We start from the raw sequence: 24,619 nt of genomic DNA, 5'->3' as shown, positions 1-24,619 counted from the left end.
GCTTATGTGGGATGAGTGAGAATGAGGATGACACGAAAGTTGTGAAACTGCGCCCCTAGAAAGATGGTGATGGGATAACTAGTTTTGTTTTAGTCTTCCTAAGCTTTAGATGTCCAGTACAAAGTTGGAGATGTGCAAGTAGAACTCAGAAAAAAGAGACTTTCTCTACTCCCACACCCAGGCCGTTGAGCATTGCTGAAGAAAAAGTCAACATAACTGTGTTATTTACATCTACTACACAGTCAATGCAGCCTAGCTTTGGCTGGGTTTTCACTATTGTTTGACAATCCTTTTATCCATCCCTTACTGACGCCTAGCATTCCCTGTAGCTGTCACAATTTTTTTTCACTTCCCTCAAGCTCTTCATCCCCCTTCACTCCTACTTTGCTGAAAATATCAAGGCAGTGGAACATGAGCTGCCTCATTGTTCTTTCTCTTTGCCTCAGAAATCTCTGTACCTTACCCCTCTTTCTCTTTCTCTGTTCCCATCATTGAGGAAGAAGGGCCTTTTCTCTTTTGCTCCTACCTATGCTCTTGATTCCAGCCCATCCCTATCCTCCAAAACCTTGCTCCATTAGTTAATTCAATGCTTCCTGAGATATGGGTCTGACTGTGTCACTTCCTGCTCAAAACCCATCAGCAGCTTCCTCTTGCTCGTAGGATAAGATACACCTTCTCTGCCTGGGATTTAACACCCTCCACAGTGGGGGTCCAACCTACCTTTTCAATATTTTTTTTACTTTACTCCCCACAGGCACTCTATGTAAAACATAGTTAAACTGAATAAATATCTAGCTTTTTGCTGAACTCAATATCAACATGTTGAGTTCTTGAGACCCTTTCATACCTTCCTGCATCTACAGAGGCATTCCCAGAATTTCTCCTCATTTTTGCCTTTCACACTACTTCCTTCAAGGCTTAATTCAGGGACCACCTCCTCTAAGTAGCCTTCTCTGACCCTCTCTTAGTATTCTCTCACTCCTTGGATGTTCCTTGTATATTTTATCTGATCTCTCATTTATTCTCATTACTCCTGACCTTGCATCATAGTTACCTGTCTACATGTCATATCCCTCCAGTAGCATGTAAGCTCCTTGAGGTCAGGGTTCAATTCATTTTTGTCTTTGTATTTCCAGTGCCTTCAAGAAAAACAATGGTAGGCACTGAACATGTCAAGCGCCAAATCACAACATATTAATGGGTAAGAAAAGACTTGTTATTGATAGGGGAGCCAGCTATCTTTGTATAGTCAGACCTGGAATTAGAATTAGTAAGCCAAAACAACAACCACCCTGAAAAAGGAAAGAATAATAATGAGAAAAAAATCTTAAATATAATTGAAATGGTTTAATCCCAAACTATCTAAATAAATAATTAAAATAAATGGTAGCTAGGTAACAAGAATGGCATTGAGACTGACTCTAGTAATTTTTTCCAAAAGTTTAGGGATAGGACGTAGATTTGTGATTTCATTTGTATTGGGATCTTCCCAATGAAGATCCATCTAGGCAGCCTGGTGGCACAGTGGTCCTGGAGTCAGGGGCTGAATTCAAATCTAACCTCAGATACTAGCTGTGTGACCCTTAGTTTCCTCAAATAGGGATAATAGTAACACCTACCTCAAAGGGTTGTTGTGAGGATCCAATAAGATAAGATTTGTAAAAAGCACTTAGTATAGTGCCTGGTATGTTGTAGATACTATATAAATGCTCATTCCCTTTGCTTTCCCTTCCCCCCCCTACCAATGCAGGTTGGCATCTTCTCTGCAACTTATTGTCTTAGAGGGTTGCTTAGGGGTCTTGAGATGAGAGTGACATGCCCAGGGTTACACAGCTGGTCTTTGTCCAAAGTGGGACTGAAATCCAGGTCTTACTGCCTCCAAGGTCAGCTCAAAGCTGCTTAAGAACCCAAAAGTAAACAAACAACTGATTTACTTGCCAAACAGAGAGAGAGAGATGATTGCCAAATGCAACAATGGGTTAGACTGTAAATTTCTTTGTAAAATCGCTCGAAGAAGGATGGTGGAGGATTATGAGCAATATAATCTCATAAAGGAAAGAAAAGCAGTCAGTGGAGGGTAAAAACCAGTTTAAGGAAAACTTGGCAAGATATCTCAACAAGTAAAGTCATCCCAATGTCTTTCAAGGTTGAAAATGGAAGGAAAAATGAAAAAGACTTGCAAAAAATCATTATCTCCATCAAGGCTAGCAGTAGAAGCACCATGCTTAGACCAAAGCATCTCTGTTCTGTATGTGCTAATAGAAGAGTCAGAATTATCACTATGAGGAACATGGATAAGAGAAGCAGCCAGATTGGACTAGCTGCAAATAGAGGAAGTCTATGCTGGAGGTGGTGTAATGATCAGGGCACTGAAAGATCAGTTATAAAGCAACTGAAAGAGGAGAAGAAACCAAAAATATGGGGAAAATCTTAGAGATTTTTAATGAAAAGTTGACAAATAGAACACAAATAACCACCTTTCTAATGTGCATATAGGCAGCTACGTGGCAAAGTAGACAGAAACCCTGGACCTGGAGTCAGGAAGACTTGAATTCAAATCTGGCTTCTGTTGTGTGACCCTGGGCAAGTCACCCTCCAAATGCCAGTTTCCTCTACTGTAAAATGGGAGTAATTATAGCACCTGCCTTGTAGGGTTATTGTGTGGATCATATGAAATGCTATTTGTAAAGGGCTTAGCACAATGTCTGGCACATGATCCTTGGTAAATGCTTGTTTCCTTCCCTTCTTCCTACTGTATATGCCTAGTCTCCTATCTATGAAAAATCTCCATGAGAGACATCTACACATGGATTGAAAAAATCCTCCATTTGTAGGAAATGAGCAGACTTTTGAGTCATATGAAACAATTGGACCACATTTTTAGTATTTCACAATTAAAAAAAAAGATGTAGTCAATAAAAACTCCCGTTATGTTTGTTGTTTATTAATTACAAAAAGAAACCCCAAACCCCCTGCATTTAGCACAGAGCCTGGCATATAGCAAACCTTTAATAAATGCTTGTTGACTTCAGTAGAAAAACTGCTGTTTAAACTCCTTTGCAATAAGGTGCCTACCTTGTTGGCAAAAGAGCAAATAGCAAAACCATTCCAGATTCCTTGGAAAATACAACAGAAATAACCTTGGTCAGCATCTTTCTGGTAATAAACATTAATTGAGGAATAAAATAGGGTGATGTATGCTCCCAAAGTGTTTGCTCTTGTGATGGAGGAAATCTAGTGAAGTGCCTCAGTCTAAGAAGGAGTCTCTGTGGCTGGTGAATTCTTTAAAAAGCTCTTGTTTATATTCAATATCTATGTTGAATATTGCCTAGCATAGCATTTTACATATAATATAAATAACTGAACGAATTAAAAAGCATTTATTAAGTGCTTGCTATTTGCAAAGCACTGTTCTAAGTGTTGCATATGCAAATAGAAAAGCAAGAAAGTCCCTGCTTTCAAGGAGCTCACTTCCTAATAGTATGGGATAGCCCTATTAGGAAGTTTAAGCTATGAGTTAAATGGAAAGACCCAGTCGTGCTTAGGATGCAGCAACAAAGCAGATAGCACTGTATCCTCTTTGGTGTAATTTCCATTGATAAAACTGTATTTATTTCTGACATTGGACCATTTGACAGTGCCAAGGACTTTGGTGGTGAGAACTTGCTTTTCAGGGTCTTCAGTAACTGAGGTTGCTGAGGGGGTGAGGGAAGCTGAGCTGTTCTGCTTGTAAAGAGAGGTAATGGCCTGCTCACACCCCCACATGAATTTATCCAGTGGGTGGCAAGTGGGGAAAGTTCATGTCAGAATGGATTTGGTAGTGCCCTGCTATTCTTGGGGTTCTTGGGCTCACATGCCCCTAAGTAGCAGTTGGGTAGTGGCTGGTGTTAGTGGTGGTGAAGATGAAGGACCCCTTCTCCAAAGGGATGCTCCTCTGGGCAATGACTGCAGAGACTGGGCTAGATGTAGGGAGGATGGCTTAGGGGATTCATCTCTGGAGCTCTTGGACACAGGGCGTCTTTATCTGGGTGTAAGAAGAGGTGAAAATTGAGGTGGTAACAGTGGTTTGGCCAGCTCTTGCTCCAACTCAGTTTCCTTCAGAACTTAACTCAGGAGTCACCTCCTACATGAGACTTTACTTGACTTTCCCTAGCTGCTAATATCTGTCCTCAACCAAATGATCCTGTAATTATTTTATATATGTATATCCACACATACATGTTATCTGCCCTGATAAAATCTAAATTCCTTGAGGGCAGAGCCTCTTCCATTTTTTGCATAAGGAGGTTGGAGATGTCATATCTAGTTCAGCTGAAAGCTGATAGATCATAGCCTAGTAAATGCTGGGCACTCAGTAGGCTCTTAATAAATTTCTTTTAAATTAATTGTAGTATCTTCCTCACGGGGTCATGGTATCTTACTAATCATAGTTCTAGCTCTAGAAAGGATTCAGGAATCATGTAATTCAGAGGTTCCCAAACTTATATGGCATATGGCCCCCTTTTCATAAAGTAAAATTACTCAGTGCCCCCCTGGAAATCTACTTTCATTAACTCTTTAACAGTTTTTTTTTAATTTGTGTAATTTAAAAATAGAAAATATTTTTTAAAATGATGCATCCTAAATTTAATAATTTATTGTAAATTTGCGAGGATTTCCAGCATTGAAATTTTGATGATGCCAAGGCCTATTGATTTCACCTTTGCAACATCTTTCAAATACCCTCCTTTCTTTCCTTAACACTGCCACCACTCCAGTGCAGACCCTCATCACCTCACACCAACTACTGCAGTAGCCTGCTGGTGGTTCTACCTGCCTCAAGTCTCTCCCTACTCCAATCCATTCTTCAGTCAGCCACTAAAATGATTTTCCTAAAACTCAGGTCTGGTCATGTCACCATGTCACAATAAACTCCAGTGGTTTCCTGTTGTCTCCAGACACAAATACAAAATGTTCTGGCATTCCAAGCCTTTCCTAACCTAGCCCCCTCCCACCTTTCCAGTCTTTTTATACTTTACTACCTGACATATACTCTTTGATCCAGTGACACTGGCCTCTTGGCTGTTCCACAAATAAGACATTCCATCTCTCAGCTTCAGATGTTCTCTCTCGTTGTCCCCCATGCCCTACTCTCCTTTGACTACTACTGGCCTTTTGTATGTCACCACTAAAATCCCACCTTCTACAGGAAGCCTTCTCCAGCCCATCTTAATTCTAGCGCCTTCCATCTGTTAATTATTTATTTATCCTATATTTAGCTTGCTTTGTATATATTTGTTTACATGTTGTCTCCCCATTAGATTGTAATGTCCTTCAGGGCAAGGACTGTCTTTTACCTTTTATTGTATCCCCCATACTTACTATGCTGCCTGGTATATAGTAGGTGCTTAATAAATGTTTATTGATTGATCCCAGGCAAGTCACTTAACCTCTCTCAGTCTCAGCTTGCTCGTCTATAAATAAGGATGGTAATAACACCTGAGAGGGGAGGGTCATGAGGATAAAATGAGATAAGGTACATAAACCACTCTGTACTTTAAAGCAACACATAAATACTAGCTTTTATTATTATGATTTGTAATAGAGAGAAAAACTAGAACTGGCCTAACACGACTGTCAGGTATTTAGGGAACCTGCGTAAATGAACACACAAATGTTTTACAATTAGCACATAAATTATATGTCTCTAAATGAGTGCTTTTGAGGTGCTTGAGTGGTTGCCTAGGAGTTTTACCAGAGAGTCTTGTTGAGCAGAGGAACTTTCTTTATGACTAATGTTAGTGCTAGTTGTGGTTCCTCATTCAGAGAAATCAACCACTTACGTTCTGCTCTTTAGATATTAGTTATCATTTGGTTTTCGTCCTTTAATTTTCTTTTTCAAGAGCTGATCAAGAAGTGAAAAGTTTTTTTGTATTTTTTAATGCTAATATCCATTTAGTTTTGTCTATTTGTTTTTGGAAGCTGGCTTTCCCTATCTTACCCAAGCTGGGAATTCAGTGTTTACTCGCTGCCCCATCCCAGTGTTGCACAGTATAGAAGCTCTAACCAGGGTCTGACTTGAGCTGGCTCATCCCTTATTAAGCAATCTGCTACCTGTCCCTCTACTCCCAGGGGTTCACTATATTGATGTTGGATGCACAATTGGCTTGAGCCCTATTGCTACTCAGAAATTCCAAGTTCAAATGTTCTATCAGTCTCAGTCTCCCTAGAAACAGGAATTTTAGGCATGCATATGCCACCATGACCAATTTACTGATATCTTTTTAAAAATAAGCTTTATTGATAAATATTTTGTTTTTGCATAGCCATGTTTTCCCTTTATCCTTCCTCTTCCCCCCTACGTAAGAACCATCCCTTATAGTAAAGACACTAAAAAAAAGGAAGAGAAAAAAAATTAGCAAAACTGATTAACATAGCAAAAAAAAGGACATTATATGCAATATACACACCTGTAATCCTTGGCCTCTGCAAGGGAAAAGGTTGGGAGGAAGTTTCTTTTCCTATTTGTTTTTTGGAGGCCATGCTTATTCTTTATAGTTTCACAACGTTCAGTTTTGAGAATTAATCAAAATAAAACGTGAAATCGTGGAGTTTTTTCCCCATTCTCATTGTTATAGTCATTATATGTAATGTTTTCCTGGCTCTGCTTACTTCACTTTGCATCAGTTCATGTAAATCTTACTGTCTTTCTCTGTATTCATCATTTTTATCATCTCTTAGATAAGAATAATAATATCCCTTTCCAATCTGGTACTGTGATACATTTAGCCATTCCTTAATCAGTGAGCATCTATTTTATTTCCAGTCCTTGCTACCACAAAAAATACTGCTATATAAGGTGACTTTCTTCTTATCAATGACCTCCTTGGGGGATATGCTTAGTATATCCCCCAAGGGAATCTCTGAGTCATAGAATATTTGCATGATTCCAAATTTCTTTCTAGGATGATTGTACCAATCCATAGCCCCAACCACAGTACCTTAGTGTTCTTGTCTTTTTACAGACCTTTCAACATCAACTATTCCCATTACTTGTCATTTTTGCCAATCACTGAATATGAGATGAAACCTCTGGATTGTTTTCATTTGCATTTTTATTATTGGTAGTAATTTGGAAGGTTATTTCAGATGATTGACAATTGTTTGCAGTTCTTCATTTAAGAACCATTTGTATCCTTTGACTACTTCTCTGTGGGGAAATGGCATTTGGTCTTATATAACAGGAAGTTTTTACTCTGATACAAGATTATATATTTTGGTCAGTGTTTAAGAAATGTATTTAAATGATTCACTTCAACAAACATTTACTAAACTCTAAGTGTTTGCAAGGCACTGAGCCAAGCACTAGGGATATAAAATCAAAAATGAAACAATCTCTGCCTTCAAGGAGCATACATTCTGCTGGACTTCATTCCTAATTACAGTTATGAATAATATCAATTTTTATAGTTGAGTTTCAAAAGTTTTTTTTTCCTCTAGTTTATTTCTGTTGGCCCTTGGGGCTGAAACATTCATAAAAAAATAACAACCGTCTTATAATATATCTAAAAAAAGAGGCAGGATTTGGATTGAAGTTTTATTTGGAACTCAGCAAAATATTTTTTTAATTGAACTTCAAAATATTTCCTAAGTTCTTCCTCATGGGTTTGTAATATCACAGGAAAATCTATTATTAGATCATGTGCAGTTCTTTTGATGTGACAGTGGTTGGATTGAGCAGTTTGGGGGTTTCTTTTACCGTTCATTCAGTCTGTTTCTAAAGCAAATTAAGTAACATTTTGTAAAGAAACCTTTGGAATGGAACTGATGTGATATTTTTTGTTATGAGCCCTGCTGTTTAGTGAAAGAGAGAAAGAAAGAAAGGAAGGAAGGAAGAAAGAAAGAGGAAGGGAGGAAGGAAGAAAGGAAGGAAGATAGAAAGAAAAAAGAAAAGAAGGAAGGAAAGGAGGGAGGGAGAAAGAAAGAAGAGAGTATTGGAGGAAGGGAGGAATGAAGGCAGGAAAGAAGATAGGAAGATAGGAATGTAGCAAGAAAGGAAAGAAGGAAGTTCTTCCTTGGTTATCTGTGTTGATGTCTCAAAACTATTTTGGTCAAGAAGTTAATACTAATGTTTAGCTTAAATCTTTCCAGCAGCACTTTGAGCCTGAGGAAACCCCAAACAAACTAGAACTTTTATGACTAAAGCATTGTTTTCACCTTTAAGTAAATGACACAGAAAATCAACTATTGATAAAAGAAGAAGAAGGGAAGAGAAGAGAAGGAAGGGAGAGGAGGGAGGAGGAAAGGAGAGAGAGAAAGAGAAAAGGGGAGAAAGAAAAAAAAGTTCCTGCCAAACAACAGTAGCAGCCAAGATATATAAACCCCATGCCCACTCACCAAAGCCAAGTTGGGACCCTTTAAATGCCAGTATTAATGAGCACCCTTGCCTTACAAACAAGCCTTCAAGTGGAGGCAAATCACTTTTAAAAGCATCTTCCTTTTACTCTCCCTGTGGCTTTTTTGTTACACCAAGATGGGATTTTTGCCTGCTGCTAGCGTCTTCCAAGAACTGGAGAGGAGTTGGGGATTGTCCTCTACCCATTTACTTCTGGAAATCCTCCCAAGCTCCTCTGCTCTGAAGCAACCACAGCACAGGGTTTCTCTCTTGGAGTTCATGGCGAGACACAGTTTCATTGTTTGAGAGTTGCACAAGCAGAGGATGACAACAGGGAGGCCTAGAGCGACAGGGCCTCCCCTTGTGCAAGTGAACAAATGAACTCAGGCCTTGTGAAGGGACTCTCCCTTTTTGACCCGATTTAACAGTAATATTTTTGAGGAGCTATAAAATAATCAGATGACAGGTCTAGAAGGAATCTGCTGAAACCAGCTAGTCCATTCTGCCTCTTGGTAGGATAGTATCCAGAAGTTTTTAAGATGGGGCTCAGGAACTTAATTTTTTTTCTTTTGATAATTGTATTTCATTAGAGTTGGTTTTCTTTGTAATCCTATGAATTTTATTTTGTGCATTTAAAAACATTATTCATCGAAGAGGTACACAGGCTTCACCATACTGCTGAAGGGCTCATGACACAAAACAGTTTAAGAAACTTTGATAATCCTTTCTATAAAGATTGTCTAGCCGCTCCCCCCGCTTTTTTTTAAATTGTCAGAGAGATATAAGACCAAAAGCCTTCCTTGGTCATGTGTTTTGATGTCTTATGGCTACTTCAGTCAGGGAGTTGTTACTAATGTTTAACCTAAATCTTTCCAGCTGCACTTTGAGCCTGAGGAAACCCAAAACAACTGGAACTTCTATGACTAAAACATTATCTTTGCCTCTAAGTAAATGACACACAAAATCATCCTTTAAGAATGTTAACATAAAAAACCTAATGACCAATTGAAAATTGCCGACATGAAACATTTTTGCCATTTCAGATTGAAATCCTACCCCCTCCCCCTTCCTAATGAGCAGGCAGATTGCCTGCCAGGTAACACTTTAAACTGTTAATAAGCTTTTAATTGCTTCTTATGATGAAAGTTAGGTCGTGTAGTGCACAGTGCTGATCTGGGAGTCAGGAAGACCTGGCTAAAAATCTAACATCAGACATACTTTGTGCCCTTAGGAAAATTCACTTAACTTCTGTTTGCTTCAGTTTCCTCATCCTTAAAATGGGGATAATAATAGGACATGTCTCACAGGGATGTTGTGAGATTTAAATAAGATAATAGCATAAAGGGTTTAACTCAGTGTCTCACACAACAAGTGCTACATAAATGATAGCTATTATTATTATTATTGTATTATAATTAAAAGAATACTCTCAGTTACAATTTTTCCCTAACTGGTGAAGCCCTGTTAGTGAACGGAAATGATGTTTTGTGAATACCATATATTATATGGTACAGGGGTTCCCCAGATCCATGTTATGCTGTGCTCTTTTCAACCTCAAGTATGGAAATGAACCCTGCACATTCTTCTTTAGTATCTCAAGGACAGTTTCAGAATACAAAATAAAATCTAAGAAACATTTACTTTATATAGAGCACATGATGATTACAAAATATACTCTGTACCAAATTTTATCTTGGTCAATCTTCATAGCTTGTACCAGACATTTTGACTACTTGTACAGGTCACCCGTGTGACTAAAAACAACTGGGGTGTATTTTATGAACTGATAATCGAGTTCTGCAACTAAGACTATTAGGTACAGAGCAATTATCAATCCATTGGTAGAGGAAATTTACTCACTGGGAGTTCCCTATCCCAATAAAATCTCAGATATGAATTTTTTAAAAAATTTGATTTTTCATAAAATTCTTTGTTGCCAAATAAAATCACAGGAATAATTTTTTAAATTCAGCTTTCCATAAAATACTTCATTAACAAATATTGGGAGCTGATTTTTCCCCTCTTCCTTTGTAAAAGAGAAAATGATTAGGTAGTTTATTGCTGTTTATTTTGGTGAAAGACTATAGTGATATCACCATGTTAGAGGGGCAGGAACAGTGGAATTTTTGTTAAACTCCCCAAAAGAAGCCAAAGCAATTTTTAAAGTTACAAATGCATACTCATCCTTTATTGGGGAATCCCCTATGATTCAAGGATGGTTTGGGCATTGTTTGGCCCTCAAAGAATTCCCCTTTACATCACAACTTCATTAGCCATAATGTTGACAATGTTTTTGGAACATTATTACATTTTTATTTCTACTTTTACTTTGGATGTGGGGTATATTGTCATCTAGAAGAAATTGACTTTTCATTGAAACTTGTGTGTTTACAATATTGTTTTATATGCCCAATGGGTTGTATTGGCAGGGAGTCCCTGGAGATTCGTTGACCTCTCCAGTTTATGAACTCTTAATTTTAAGGATTTATCCCAGGCTGGGGGCATTTTTTAAGAGTATGAGGGAAAAAAGATCAAGTACAAGACTACAAAAAATTTTTGGCTCCTTGGAGGAATCGAAAAGGAGGATGCTCTTTTACCTGACTACTCGATTCTAGTCTTTTTTGTCTGAAATGGCTGTTTTTCCATCCAAGTCTTTCAAGGGTAGAGCTGTATCAAGGCAGTGGAAATGACCCAGAAGCAGAGGTAGGAACATAGGAATTTGGCTGCAAATGGCAAATCACTTTGACTTGAGTCATCTTTGTTTCCCAGTCTTGGCAAATAATGTACCTCTTGAGATAAGAACTGCAGTTTAGAAGAAAACCACAAGGTAATTGAAAGATGTCTTCTGGTCATTATTCTTGGTCGTGGAAAGGGGTGAGTTATTAAAGAAAAAAAAGAAAAGAAAACCACAAAGATGAGAAGAAATCTACAATCTAATCATTAGTCCTTTTGAATGAATACAAAATAAGATATTTCTCAAAGTTTGTGATTCCAAACTAAAATAGGATTGATTATACAATGAACTTAACCAAATTGGACAAATCTAACTCTGTTTTTGTAACCACTGAAGTAGTCATGATCCAAATAGTACCCTAAAGACCTAAAAACATTAATGTAAAAAACTATGAATGGGCAGTGCAGGGGAAGGTATGCTGGGCATGGAGTCAGGCTTTCTAGCTTGCCTCTGATTATAGGTACCTCCTGTGTGACCTTGGGCAAGTCATGTAATCTCTCTGGGCCTCAGTTTCCTCATCTATAAAATGAGGGAGTTGGACCAAATGGTCCCTAAGGCTCTTAACAGCCTTAAATCTGTAATCCTATGGATCCATTGCCTCCCACTGTACACTCAGTGAAAGATTTGGACACTTGGGGAAATGAAGCCCAGCATTTTTTCTGGATTAATTTTGCAGCATTGCCACTTACTAGCTAGGTGGCCTTGTGGAAGTCATCTCTCTGAGTATGAGCTTCCTCATCTGTAAAATAAAGGGGTTGCATTAGGTGATCTCCAAGGTTCCCTTTTATATCTGAATCCTAGGATTCTCTCAAGTTGAAGAATGAACTGAGTCTATAGTTAACATAGACAACCATATTTTTTGTGCCTACTTCATGGCTACCTAACTTAATTCCCTCAAAGCATTTTTACTTTAATAAGATGATTTGTACTTTTGAAAAAATACCACTTGCAAAAAAACAGAAAACAAAAAAAAAATCCCTGCTGTTCTGGCATTCTTTGTTGAGAGTAACAGATTGCCAGTTTCTATATTGGCAAAGGATGGTGTTTGCATTACTACATAAGTAATTGAGGGGAGGCGGTGTTAAGCTGCAAACAATTCACACAAAGTCCTTTCTTTACTGCTCAGTTCTTTAGTAAGTTTGCTTGAGATGGAAAGTATGGTGTGATTTTTCTTACCTTGCCAAAACTGGTGGCAGCTTTCCTACCACTGACAAATACTAGTCCTACTGACAAATCCGTCAGATTCTGAGCTCCTCGAGGGCAGGGACTGCTTTTGCTCTTTTTGTGTCCCCAGCACTTAGCACAGTGCCTGGCACATAGTAGGCACTTAATGTTCATTGAAATATTCTGATAAAATTGGCAACTGGTTCCACTGTGAGGAGGTGTGACAGTTGGGATCGTAGAATCATAGCTGAACAGGATGTTGGAGGCTCTCTTGTTCACTTAGGAATGAGGAAACTGAAACCCAAGGACACCAAGTGTCCTGCCCATGGCCACCAGCCAGTTAATAGCAGAACTGAGATTCAAACCTGGGTTCTGTATCTCTACATTCAGTGCTCTTTTCCACCGTATCGTGCTGCTTTGGGCTTACAAATAATCCACCATGTCAATATCATCTCCAGACTTTATGGCTTTTGGCTAAAGGCCATTGCACCATAAAACTAATGGAGAGTCAAAATGATGTATCTTGCAAATGAAAATTCAGTGGTGCCAGTGTAGATATAAAGCAACATTGGTAACTTGATATAGCACATTATTATGAAATCAGCATTCCTAATGGATGAGTACTTCCTTATGTAAAATTGCTTCTACATCCAACACTTAGCATCTTCCAACACTTATTATCTAACTTATCCAACAAGGATTTCAAAATTCATTTCTAATTAACTGATTTTTTTCTTGCAGATGGCATAAGTTGCCTAACCCGAGTAACAGGTCAATCTAATTTGTTTTGTTTCCCACTTCTAGCAGTAATGCTCATGGATGGAATGTTATTTAATTTTAAATGGAAGGGTCATTTTTGTAGTTTCTCTGGGAAGGTTTCCATACTCAGTGATCTGGTGAACTCAGGTAGCGTGGTGAAACTAATCAGAATGTTTTGGTCACTGTGTTCACTTTGGAACCTTTTATTCATGTGGAAATAATAATGATGACTTTGCTGATAATAAGAGCACACAATGTATTATGTATATACACATGTCTTTGTAGACAGAAGTGTGCATATGCACATACATGTATGTATAAAGTCCTTTTCACCTCTGAAAGCTTTTGTTTTACTGTCCATGACCCAAAATCGTTAAATATACTTTGAGTCAAAAGACCCAGATTTGTTTGCAATGTAACTGGGAACTAGCAGTCACTTAATGCAGCTAAGTGGTGCAATGAATAGAGCACTGGGCAGGAGTCAGAAAGACACATCTTCCTGAGTTCAAATCTGCCCTGACACTTACTAGCTGTGTGACCCTGGGTAAGTCACTTAACTGTTTGCCTCAGTTTCCTCATATGTAAAATGAACTGGAGAAGAAAATGTCAAACCATCCCAGGATCTTTGCCAAGAAAACCCCAAAAGGGGTTGCAAGAGTCAGATATGACTGAGACAGCTGAACAAAACACAAAAAAATTATTGGGCATCTAAGTGGCACAGTGGACAGGGCACTGGACCTGGAGTCAGGAAGTCTCGTCTTCCTGAGTTCAGATCTGGCCTCAGACACTTACTAGCTATGTGACCCCGGGCAAGTCACTTAACCCTATTTGCCTCAGTTTCTTCATCTGTAAAATGAAAATATTATTAACACAGGGCATAAGGAAAGAATTATATAAATTGTATTATATAATATAATTGTATTATAATATCTAATTATATATTTATATTTATTTTATATAGTATAAATACGATATTTATATATGATATTGCATATTATATAATAATATAATTGTATTATAAAATACAATAATTATATAAATTGTAAAGCTATATATGTATAAATACACACACATATGTACGTATACACACATTTCTGGGTGTTTTGACTCCAAATAAATTTGATGATCTTTGAAGTCCAGATCAAGAAACCAAAGGATCTCAGAACTGAGAAGAGCCCCTAGTCATCTAGAGCAGCATATGCTCCACCAATAACCCGCTTTACGAGTTCTCCATCAAGCGGCTATCTGGTCTCCTCTGGAAGACCTCTAGAGGGGGAGAATTCCCTAATAGACGTAAGAGTACAAGTTGTATTTTCATTTCTTGTAGCAATTGGTTGAGACTTTGAGTTAGAAAGGAAGATATGGAAAGTGAACCATTAGGTAAATAAATAGGGTCAATGAATGGAATTTGGTTTTCGGGACTATGGTACAAGGTACCAGAATGATGGGCCCCTAGGTAAGGAAAGAACATATCTCATGAGGACCAGAAAAATGTGTTTGGCTTAAACCTATGAACCAGAGTAACATGAGTTTACGTAACAAAAAATTGAAGAACAAGGAGAGAACTGCCAAGATAAATTTATCAACCCAGGTACCGTAAAGGACAGCAAATATGACAGGAAAAACACAATAGAGGAAGACAAGGATGACGGGGAAAATGAGCTAGAATAATATTTCTGGTTTTCAGATGCCTACCTGGACCAGTGGAGAGAGTATAAATAATAAATATAATGAACATTTTAAAAAACTAATATCTTCCTGAAGATACTGCTTTTCCTTTTCTGTCCAGTGAATTATCCTTTGTAACAAAGAATTTTTTAAAAAGAGAAAAAAGGCAGTTCAGAGAAATTAACCAATGCATCAGCTGAGTCAGACAGTATGTGTATTGCACCTCAACCATAATCTCCCACCTCTGCTTTCCTGTTCCACTTATTGCTGTTTGCATAAGTTCACATAAGTTTTCCTATGCTTCTTGGAATTCTCCATATTAATAATTTCTTGCAGAGTAGCATTAGCCTGTAACAGTCACGCACCCCCGTCTGTTGAACCATTTCCCCATAGACATTCACTTTGTTGCAATATTTTGTTGTTACAAAAAGTACTGCTATGAATATTTTGGTAAATATGGAATCTTGATTTTTGTCTAAGTCCTCATGATAACATGCCTAACAAATCTCTGAGTCAAAGTGTGTGGACATTTTACTCATTTTATTTGAGTAATTCCTAATTGCTTTCCAGAGTAGTTGGATCAATTCACAACTCTACCAACAATATATTTATGAGGATGTCTGCCTTTCCACACTAATTTCATCTTTTTGTCATCCTTCCTGATTTTCTTTGTGCAAAGTAAAACCTAAGCTATTTTGATTAGAATTTTTATTATTAGTTATTTGGAGAAGTCTCTTATATGATTGCTAAGAGTTTTCAGTTCTTTTGTGAACTATTTATTCATATCCTTGTGTTGGTAAACAAAGTGGGCTCTTAGCACTTAATACAGTGAAGTGCCCTTGAAGAGTTTGGCCTTTGTTTCCTTGATTAGATTGAGGGTCCTTGGTGACCTCCTTGCCTCAGGGGAGGGCCTAATTTGCACATGAGTTTGAGTGACATGTTTGGGACATCAGAGGCTTTTAGACCACGTTGGTTTAAGTCACCTCTTTGTGATGATTTTAGGTCATATGGGTGAGTCACATGTGTGACTCACCCTTGACCCTGAAAAAGATATGAAACCAGGGGTTGGCTTTCTCACTCTTGGAGCTCTTACCCACAGCAGTGGTGGTGCATGTGACTCTGGGCCAGCCCTTGTTATGAGCTCCCAGGATGCACTTAGATGTTGGTAACTATGAATTATATTCGGTCTGTCTGTCAACGTCTGCAATTTGTATGTATTTTGCCCTGAAGTTCAGGGTGCTGGCTTTTTTCCCTGAGCTAAGTGAACGGTATTTGTATGCTGAATTAAAGTAGGCTCGTTAACCCCTTAGCGTTGCTTTCCTTAGTAAAGCAGATCAAAAGAACTTGGGCTTTGGCAGCATGCTTGTTGATGGGCTTGTGTTGGTCTTTCACTCCCACAACAGCTGCTAGCTGGATTGTTGAAATAATCCTTTAACTTATCCACTGAGGAATGTGATTTTGAATTTTTTAATGTAAGGTAAATGCAACACTAGGGTCAGCTAGGTAGCTAAGTGAATAGAGTGCCAGGCCTGGAGTCAGGAAGACTCATCTTTCTGAATTCAAATTTGGCCTCGGACTCATACTAGATGTGTGACTGGGCAAGTCATGTATCCCTGTTTGCCTCGGTTTCCTCATCTGTAAAATGAACTGGAGAAGGAAATGGCAAACCACTCCAGTATCTTTGCCAAGTAAACCCCAAATGAGGTCACAAAGAGTCGAATACAATTGAGACTACTAAACAACAACAAAAAATGTAACGTTCATAAATCTCAGCAATACTTGATATGATGGGCCTCCTAATGACAGTGATGATGATGGCTAACATTTATCTAGCACCCGTTGTGTGCTTTTATATAGCACCTGTTATATCAGTAGTCACGAAACTCATTATGTACCTCCCTCCTTTTATGGCAGAAGTGGGGATGATGGTTGAGGTACATTACATGTACTTTCTGACTCAGTTGATGTGTTAGTTAGTTTCCCTGAGCTGCTTTTATCCCCTCTTTTAAAAAAATTCTTTGTTAAAAAGGATGGTTCACTGGGTAGGAAAAGAAAAGAAATATCTTTAGGAATGAAGGTATAAAAGCCAAAGTTATTGATAAAATTAAGTTGTAATTATAAAAAATAAAAACAAGTTCATCATGTTTATTATTCTTATTCTCTCCACTGGTGCATGCAGGCATTTGAAAGCCAGAAGGAGCATTCCAGTTCTTTTTCCTTCCACCATCCTCTTCCACTATTGTTTTTCATGTCATATTTGTTGTCCTTTATGGTATCTGGTTCTATAGATTTATCTTGGCATTTTTCTCCTTGCTCTTCACACTGCTAAATGCCTTACAGTTATTTTCTTGTTTGTTCCTCATGACAACCATAGGAGGTAGGATAGGTTGTTATCCCCATTTCACAAATGAGAAAACAGAGCCAGAGATTACGTGACTTGTCCAGGGTCACAGTTAGTATTTGAGATCAGATTTGAACTTGGGTCTTCCAGACTCCAGGCTCAGAGATCTATCCAGTGTGTCACCCAGCTGCCTCTTGAATGGCAATATGATAACGGTAAGGTATAGTATGCTTTAAGAGGTGAGACGATGTAGTGTATATAGAATGTTCACCTTGGAGTCAGGAAACTCTAGGATCAAATCTGCCTCTAACACTTATTAGTTCTTTGAACCCAGCTACACTCTTAAGTCCCTGTGCCTGAGGACACCTGTGTGAGGCTATGCGCCTCAGGCCTTATGTATTAAATCATGGATGGACTGAAATATGTCTTGATGGAGGAAGCTTCCAAACCAGAAGTTCCCTGTGCTGAGGAAATCATAGATTTTTTACATAAGCTGTACTTGAAAAGAAATGTAGGAGAGGGATTGAGCAGCATGGTATGTTTCGAACACAAACACCTGTATGTAAGGCATTTAGACGAAGATAAAAAGGAACAAGAAACAGGAATGATATTCTTTCGATAGTGTACACAGATTGTCGATACCTTTCTGATTAAGATCCTAAAACTACCAAGGGTGCAAGTTTTAGTAATGATTGGGCCTTTCAACTCTTCAGAGATATATTGTCATTCTATTAAAGCACTGAGGGGGGCGGAGCCAAGATGGCAGCTGGAGAGCAGGGACTCACATGAGCTCCCCGCCAAGTCCCTCCAAACACCTATAAAAATGTCTCTAAACAAATTCTAGAACTGCAGAACCCACAAAATAGCAGAGGGAAGCAGGGATCCAGCCCAGGACGGCCTGGATGGTCGCTGGGTAAGGTCTATCACATGGAATTGGGAGCAGAGCTGAGCCCAGATCAACCAGACTGGGAGCCAGGCTGAACAGGCCCTAGCGCCCTGAATCAGTGAGGTGTGGCAGTTACCAGACTTCTCAACCCACAAACACCAAAGACAACAGAGAAGGTTTGTGGGAAAAACTGCAGGGACAGAGTGAAAGGAGTTGGCTGTTGGCCACCGCCCTGGGGGCAGCGGAGGTGATGCAGCTCTGAGGCTGCTTACAGAGCTACAGCTGCAGTTGCTCCTCACCTGAGGCCCACCTTGTGGGAGGAATTAAGTGGTGGATCAGAGCAGGAGTGCAGAGCCAGCTTTGATCTGAGTCCAGTCTGGGTTAGAGGTTCTTGGGAGAGGAGTAGTGCTGGTGTGGCAGAGCTTGCTGTGTAGAAAAAGCTCTGAAAACAACAGTTTTGCCCCTCAAGCTTGGGACAAAGTACTCTATACACTACAAGCAGTCATATCCCGACAAAAAACTCAAGGGTCAAGTAACTTGTCTGGGAACATGGCCAGGCAGCAAAAACAGATTCAGATTCAGACTCAGACTTTGAAATCTTTCTTTGGTGACAAAGAAGATCAAAACATACAGCCAAAAGAAGTCAGTAGAGTCAAAGAGCCTACATCAAAAGCCTCCAAGAAAAACATGAACTGGTCCTAGGCCATGGAAGAGCTCAAAAAGGATTTGGAAAAGCAAGTTAGAGAAGTAGAGGAAAAATTGGGAAGAGAAATGAGAAGGATGCGAGAAAATCACAGAAAACAAGTCAATGACTTGCTAAAGGAGACCCAAAAAATAGTGAAGAAAATAACACCTTAGAGAATAGACTAACTCAAATGGCAAAAGAGCTCCAAAAAGCCAATGTGGACAAGAATGCCTTGAAAGGCAGAATTAGCCAAATGGAAGAGGAGGTCCAAAAGGCCACTGAAGAAAATACTACCTTAAAAATTAGATTGAAGCAAGTGGAAGCTAGTGACTTTATGAGAAATCAAGATATAAAACAGAACCAAAGCAATGAAAAAGTGGAAGACAATGTGAAATATCTCATTGGAAAAACCACTGACCTGGAAAATAGATCCAGGAGAGATAATTTAAAAATTATTGGACTACCTGAAAGCCATGATCAAAAAAAGAGCCTACATATCATCTTTCAAGAAATTATCAAGGAGAAGTTCCCTGATATTCTAGAGCCAGAGGGTAAAATAGAAATTGAAAGAATCCACAGATTGCCTCCTAAAAAAGATCCCAAAAAGAAAATTCTTAGGAATATTGTTGCCAAATTCCAGAGCTCCCAGATCAAGGAGAACATACTGCAAGCAGCCAGAAGGAAACAATTTGAGTATTGTGGAAACACAATCAGGATAACACAAGATCTAGCAGCTTCTACATTAAGGGATTGAAGGGCTTGGAATATGATATTCCAGAGGTCAATGGAGCTAGGTTTAAAACCAAGAATCACCTATCCAGCAAAACTGAGTATCATGCTCCAAGGCAAAATATAGATTTTCAATAAAATAGAGGACTTTCAAGCTTTCTCAATGAAAAGACCAGAGCTGAATAGAAAATTTGACTTTCAAACACAAGAATCAAGAAAAGCTTGAAAAGGTAAACAAGAAAGAAAAATCACAAGGGACTTAACTAAAGTTGAACTGTTTTGTTTACATTCCTACATGGAAAGATGATATATATAATTCACAAGACCTCAGTTTTAGGGTTGCTGAAGGGAATCTACATATATATAGAGACAGAGGGCACAGGGTGAGTTGAATATGAAGGGATGATATCTAAAAAAATAAAATCAAATTAAGGGATGAGAGAGGAATATATTGAGAGAGGGAGAAAGAGAGAGATAGAATGGGGTAAATTATCTTGCATAAAAGTGGCAAGAAAAAGCAGTTCTGTAGGAAGGGAAGAGGGGGCAGGTGAGGAGGAATGAATGAATCTTGCTCTCATCAGATTTGACCTGAGGAGGGAATAACATATACACTCAATTGGATATCTTCCCCACAGGAAAGAAGGAGGAAGGAGATTAAAAAAGGGGGGATGATAGAAGGGAAGGCGGATAGGTGAAGGAGGTAATTAAAAGCAAACACTTTCGAAAAGCGACAGGGTCAAGGGAGAAAATTGAATAAAGGGGGATAGGATAGGAAGGAGCAAAATATTGTTAGTCTTTCACAACATGAGTATTGTGGAATTGTTTAACATAAGGATACGCATGTGGCCTATGTTGAATTACTTACCTTCTTAGGGAGGGTAGGTGGGGAGGGAAGAGGAGAGAGAATTTGGAACTCAAAGTTTTAAAAAACAGATGTTCAAAAAAAAGTTTTTGCATGCAACTAGGAAATAAGATATACAGGCAATGAGCATAGAACTTTATCTTGCCCTACAAGAAAGTAAGGGAAAGGGGGATCAGGGGAAGTGGGGCAACAGAAGGGAGGGCAGACTGGGGAATGGGGCAATCAGAATATATGCCATCTTGGAGTGGGGGGGGGGAGGGTAGAAACGGGGAGAAAATTTGTAATTCAAACTCTTGTGAAAATCAATGCTGAAAACTAAAAATATTAAATAAATAAATAATCCAGAAAAAAAATAGCACTAAGGGCTCAAGAAAGTGAGTTGCTTTGCTACCAATTTCATTTCTCAAAAAGTTAAAGGAAGTTACAAATAGACTCAGTCAAAATAAACCAAGAAGAGTTATGTGGTTAAGTGAAATGATAGGAACCTTAGAAGAAAGTGACCATTTTATCCCAGAGATTGTGATGTCCAAATAAGGGAACATAGCTAAAAGAAAGATATTATAGACTTTGAAAAATGCCCATTCAGAGAAATGATGCTATGGCTAGAGTCTCAAGAATTATGGTAAGATCTCAAAAATGATGGGATTAGAAAAACTCAAATGAACCTAATGCAGATTTAAAAGACAAATATCAAAAGAAACCAATGTGGCTTCATAGGAAACTCTCTAATGTGCTCAGATATAATCAACAAAATCAGTTAGCAAACATTTATTAAGCACTTATTATGGGCTAAGCACTGGGGATACTAATACAAGCATAAAGTAAGACAATTTTTGTAACCAAGGGGAAGTCCCTCATTCTAATGGAGGAAGACAATATATAATAGGAAGATGAAAAATGTGTGTGTGTGTATGGGCAGGGCAGGTGGAAAATAAGTACCCAGTGTGGAAGCATGGGAGAAAAATTCTGGGAGTCAGAAGCACAGCAGCCTGGAGAGGAATGAAGACAGGGTTGGCCTGCGTCTTCTCCTTTAAATAGAAGTTCTTGGAAGAACAGTCAAACCAAAGGAGAGGTCACAGGACTAAAAAGTACTTCCAGTATGTGAATACAGTGGGGTGTTCTGGATTTGGAATCAAAGGACCTGAGTTTGAATCCTGCTTCTGCTCCTGTCAACCTTTGTGATATCAGGCAAGTCACTTTACCTCTACTGATCCTGTTCCTCACCTCTAAAAGGAAGAGATTGGACAGATGGCCTCTAAGGTCCGTTCCAGATCTGAATCTGTCATCCTATTATCCTAAATGATGAAAGGAAGGAAATATAAAGAATATAAGAGCACATATGTGATGTGGCTTATAACATCATTTGGGGTTATTATCAAAACACGTTATTAGATGATATAACACATTATTAGGTATATTGGGACAGTGGAACTCCTGAATGAGCTTATGATAAGCACAAAAAAAAGAATTTGTTAGGTATGATCAGGGCAAAAAAGAACAAGGGAAAGATAGATTTGCTGTCTCTTCCAACTGGTAGGATTTTAACAAATTTTTAAAAATTGAACTCTGATTTTGCTACTATATCCTTTGTCAAGGAAAGTGATGATTAGTGTAAGTATAGAACAAATATAGTGAAATGGACGCTGAAACCCAAAACAAATAAATAGTAATAGAATCCTTTAAGCCCATTTCAAATTACCTGTTCATATAGACCACTAACGGAAGAATGACAGAAATGTAGTTGCTGAATTGCTTTCTACTGTGCTAGATTGTAATCTCCTTGAGGGCAGGGACTGCCTTTTGGCCTCTTTTTGTAACTCCAGAGCTTAGCACAGTGCCTGGCACCCAGCAGGTGCTCAACTGGTCGAGATAGCAGCCAATAAAAGGTGCATAATCTCAGGGAACTTTGGTTTGGTACTAGGGACGTGACCGTCCCAATGCAGCCTTCCCTGGTCACACTACTTTTTGAGTGTTGTGTTGAGTTCTGGGTGCCATATTTTAGGAAGAACATTTACCAGCTGGAGACTTCCCAGAAGAAGATGAGTGGAATGGGCAAAAGCCTCAAGATTATGCCATATGAAGATTAGTGGAGGGAACTGAGAATGTTTAGTCTGGAGAAAATTTAGGGGTGGGGCATAATAGCTGTCTTCATATTTTTGATGGGCTGACACTTGGAAGATGGATTAAACTTACTCTTTTTTGTTCCAGAAGACAGAAGACAGGAATAGAAGGAATACATAAAAATTTCAAAGAGGCAAATAAGTTAAAGCTTGGCTTGAGAAAAGAGTATTTTCTAATAATTAAAGCTATTCAAAAATGAATTTGGGCTGCCTCCAAAGATAATGGGTTAGGTTTTCAAACAAAGTCTGGATATGTAGTAGAGGGCATTTTTGTGGAGCTGTGAATTTGTTGGAGAATGTTTGAGACTGTGTAATTCTACTTTCAATAATCTTTGAGCAATCATGGCAAATATAAAGGCTAGAAGAATAGAACTGAGCAGTTATTATCCTGAGGGAAAAGGTGGATCCCAGAAACTGTGGACTATCAGACGTAACATTGATTACTGGTAAAACTGTAGAATAGATTATTTAGCATTTGATTTTTAACCATTTAGAAGATGATATGGTGATCAGTAAAAGCCAGAATGGGCTCACTAAAAAACAGTTGTGCTAATTCAATCTCATTTCTTTTTCAAAACTGGTTTTTCTTTTTTTCACTGATAAAACAGAGGAATGCTGAAATCAATGCAACTTAATTTTAGGAAGACATTTGATAAAGTTCCTAATATTATTTTTTCAAACAAGGTGAAAGATATGAGATTAATGATATTATGGTAACATGAATTCATAACTGCTTGTACAACCATCACCAAATAATATTAATTTATGGAGTCATGTAAACCTGGAGAGTTGTCTTAAATGACATGTGGCAAGGCTGTTTCCTTGGTCTTATCCTTTTCTTTTTTCTTGTCTTCTTGCTCTCTCTCTCTCTCTCTCTCTCTCTCTCTCTCTCTCTCCCCCCCTCCCCCCCTTCCTCCCTCCCCCCCCCTCTCTCTTCTCTCCCTCCTTCATTCCTCCTTTTTTACACATGTACATCAGTGACTTGGGAAAAGGTAAATTATGTTCCTATCAAATTTACAGGTGACACAGATCTAGGAAGGGCTTTTAACCATCTATACAAGGAACAGGAGAAGGGTCTGAAAATATGAAATTTGGAAAAGAGAAGAAAGAGCCATATACTAGCTGCCTTCAAATATATGAAAAGCTTTTATTTGAAACGGATTAGCTTTATTCTATGTAGCTGCAGAAAGCAAAGTTAGGGTCAACAAAGTTATTTTCTAGTTTCTAATAATTAAATCTGTGCAAAAATTAAGTGGACTGCCTTGTAAGGTAGTAACTTTCAATAACTAAAACTGTTCAAAGAATGCCTGCTTGTCAGGAGGTAGAGGGTTTTGGTACAGAATAGTATTTCTACCTCAGGTTGAAGGTTGGAAAGATGATTTAAAATGCAGCCTCCAATTCTGAGATTCTGGATTAGTTATCTTAATGGCTTACCTGTCTTCTGTTTTTGCTACGAAGACAACACATAGGGTAACTCTTGGATATGGTATCATTCAGTAAGTCAGTAAGTATTTATTTATTGTCTGTTGTGGGTCAGGCACTGTGCTATGTGCTGAAGACACAAAGTTAAAAATGATACAAATTCCTATTAACAATTATTTGGGGAAATTGTCATACTGTATAATTCAAATGTATTGTAATCATATGCCAATATTGACAAAATTATTATAAAATGGAATGCTGTATATGTGTTAAGATGGGGCAGCCAGATGGCATAGTAGATAGAATATCTGTCCTGAAGTCAGGAAGACAGCTTCCTGAGTTCAAATTGACCAGATACTTACTAGCTGTGTGACCCTGGGCAAGTCATTTAACCGTTTGCCTCAGCTTATCTGTAAAATGAGCTGGAGAAGGAAATAACAAACTACTCTGGTATCTTTGCCAAGAAAACCCTAAATGGGGTCACAAAGAGTCAGACATGACTGAAACGACTGAACAACAAAAATATGTGTTAAGACACAGCAAGGCACACTTTTTCTAGCAGAGATAGGGAGTCAGCCTGTGTTTTCCCATAGTGGATGAACTATTCAAAGGAGGAAATAGAGGTATGGGAGACGAATTCCTGTCCTTCCCATTCTCACTGAATTTTGCAGCACTCTGTGCACTACTGCTTCATCTGTGTGTTAATAAATTCATGTAGATTTGATTGAGGAGTAATGCTGGGAGTGTTATGGGAGGGATGGTTTGGAGGACATTGTTTCTATAGTGATTCTTCTATAATCTTTGTTGTTGCCATTGACGGCTCTTTCCTCTTCTCTCCCCGCTTTTGCATTTCTACTCAGAATATCAACTCCAAG

The 24,619-nt window shown here is 38.5% G+C and overlaps 1 protein-coding gene across 5 annotated transcripts in view; it reads left to right on the top strand.

Annotated features, from left to right (window-relative positions):
- Positions 1-24,619, top strand: part of SLC26A7 (solute carrier family 26 member 7) — a 278,008-nt gene that overhangs the window by 123,952 nt on the left and 129,437 nt on the right. The window lies entirely within an intron of this gene.

Source organism: Trichosurus vulpecula, chromosome 1 (assembly GCF_011100635.1).
Source record: "Trichosurus vulpecula isolate mTriVul1 chromosome 1, mTriVul1.pri, whole genome shotgun sequence".
Classification (NCBI taxonomy): domain Eukaryota; kingdom Metazoa; phylum Chordata; class Mammalia; order Diprotodontia; family Phalangeridae; genus Trichosurus; species Trichosurus vulpecula.
This window is presented reverse-complemented; position numbering and strand designations above follow the sequence as displayed.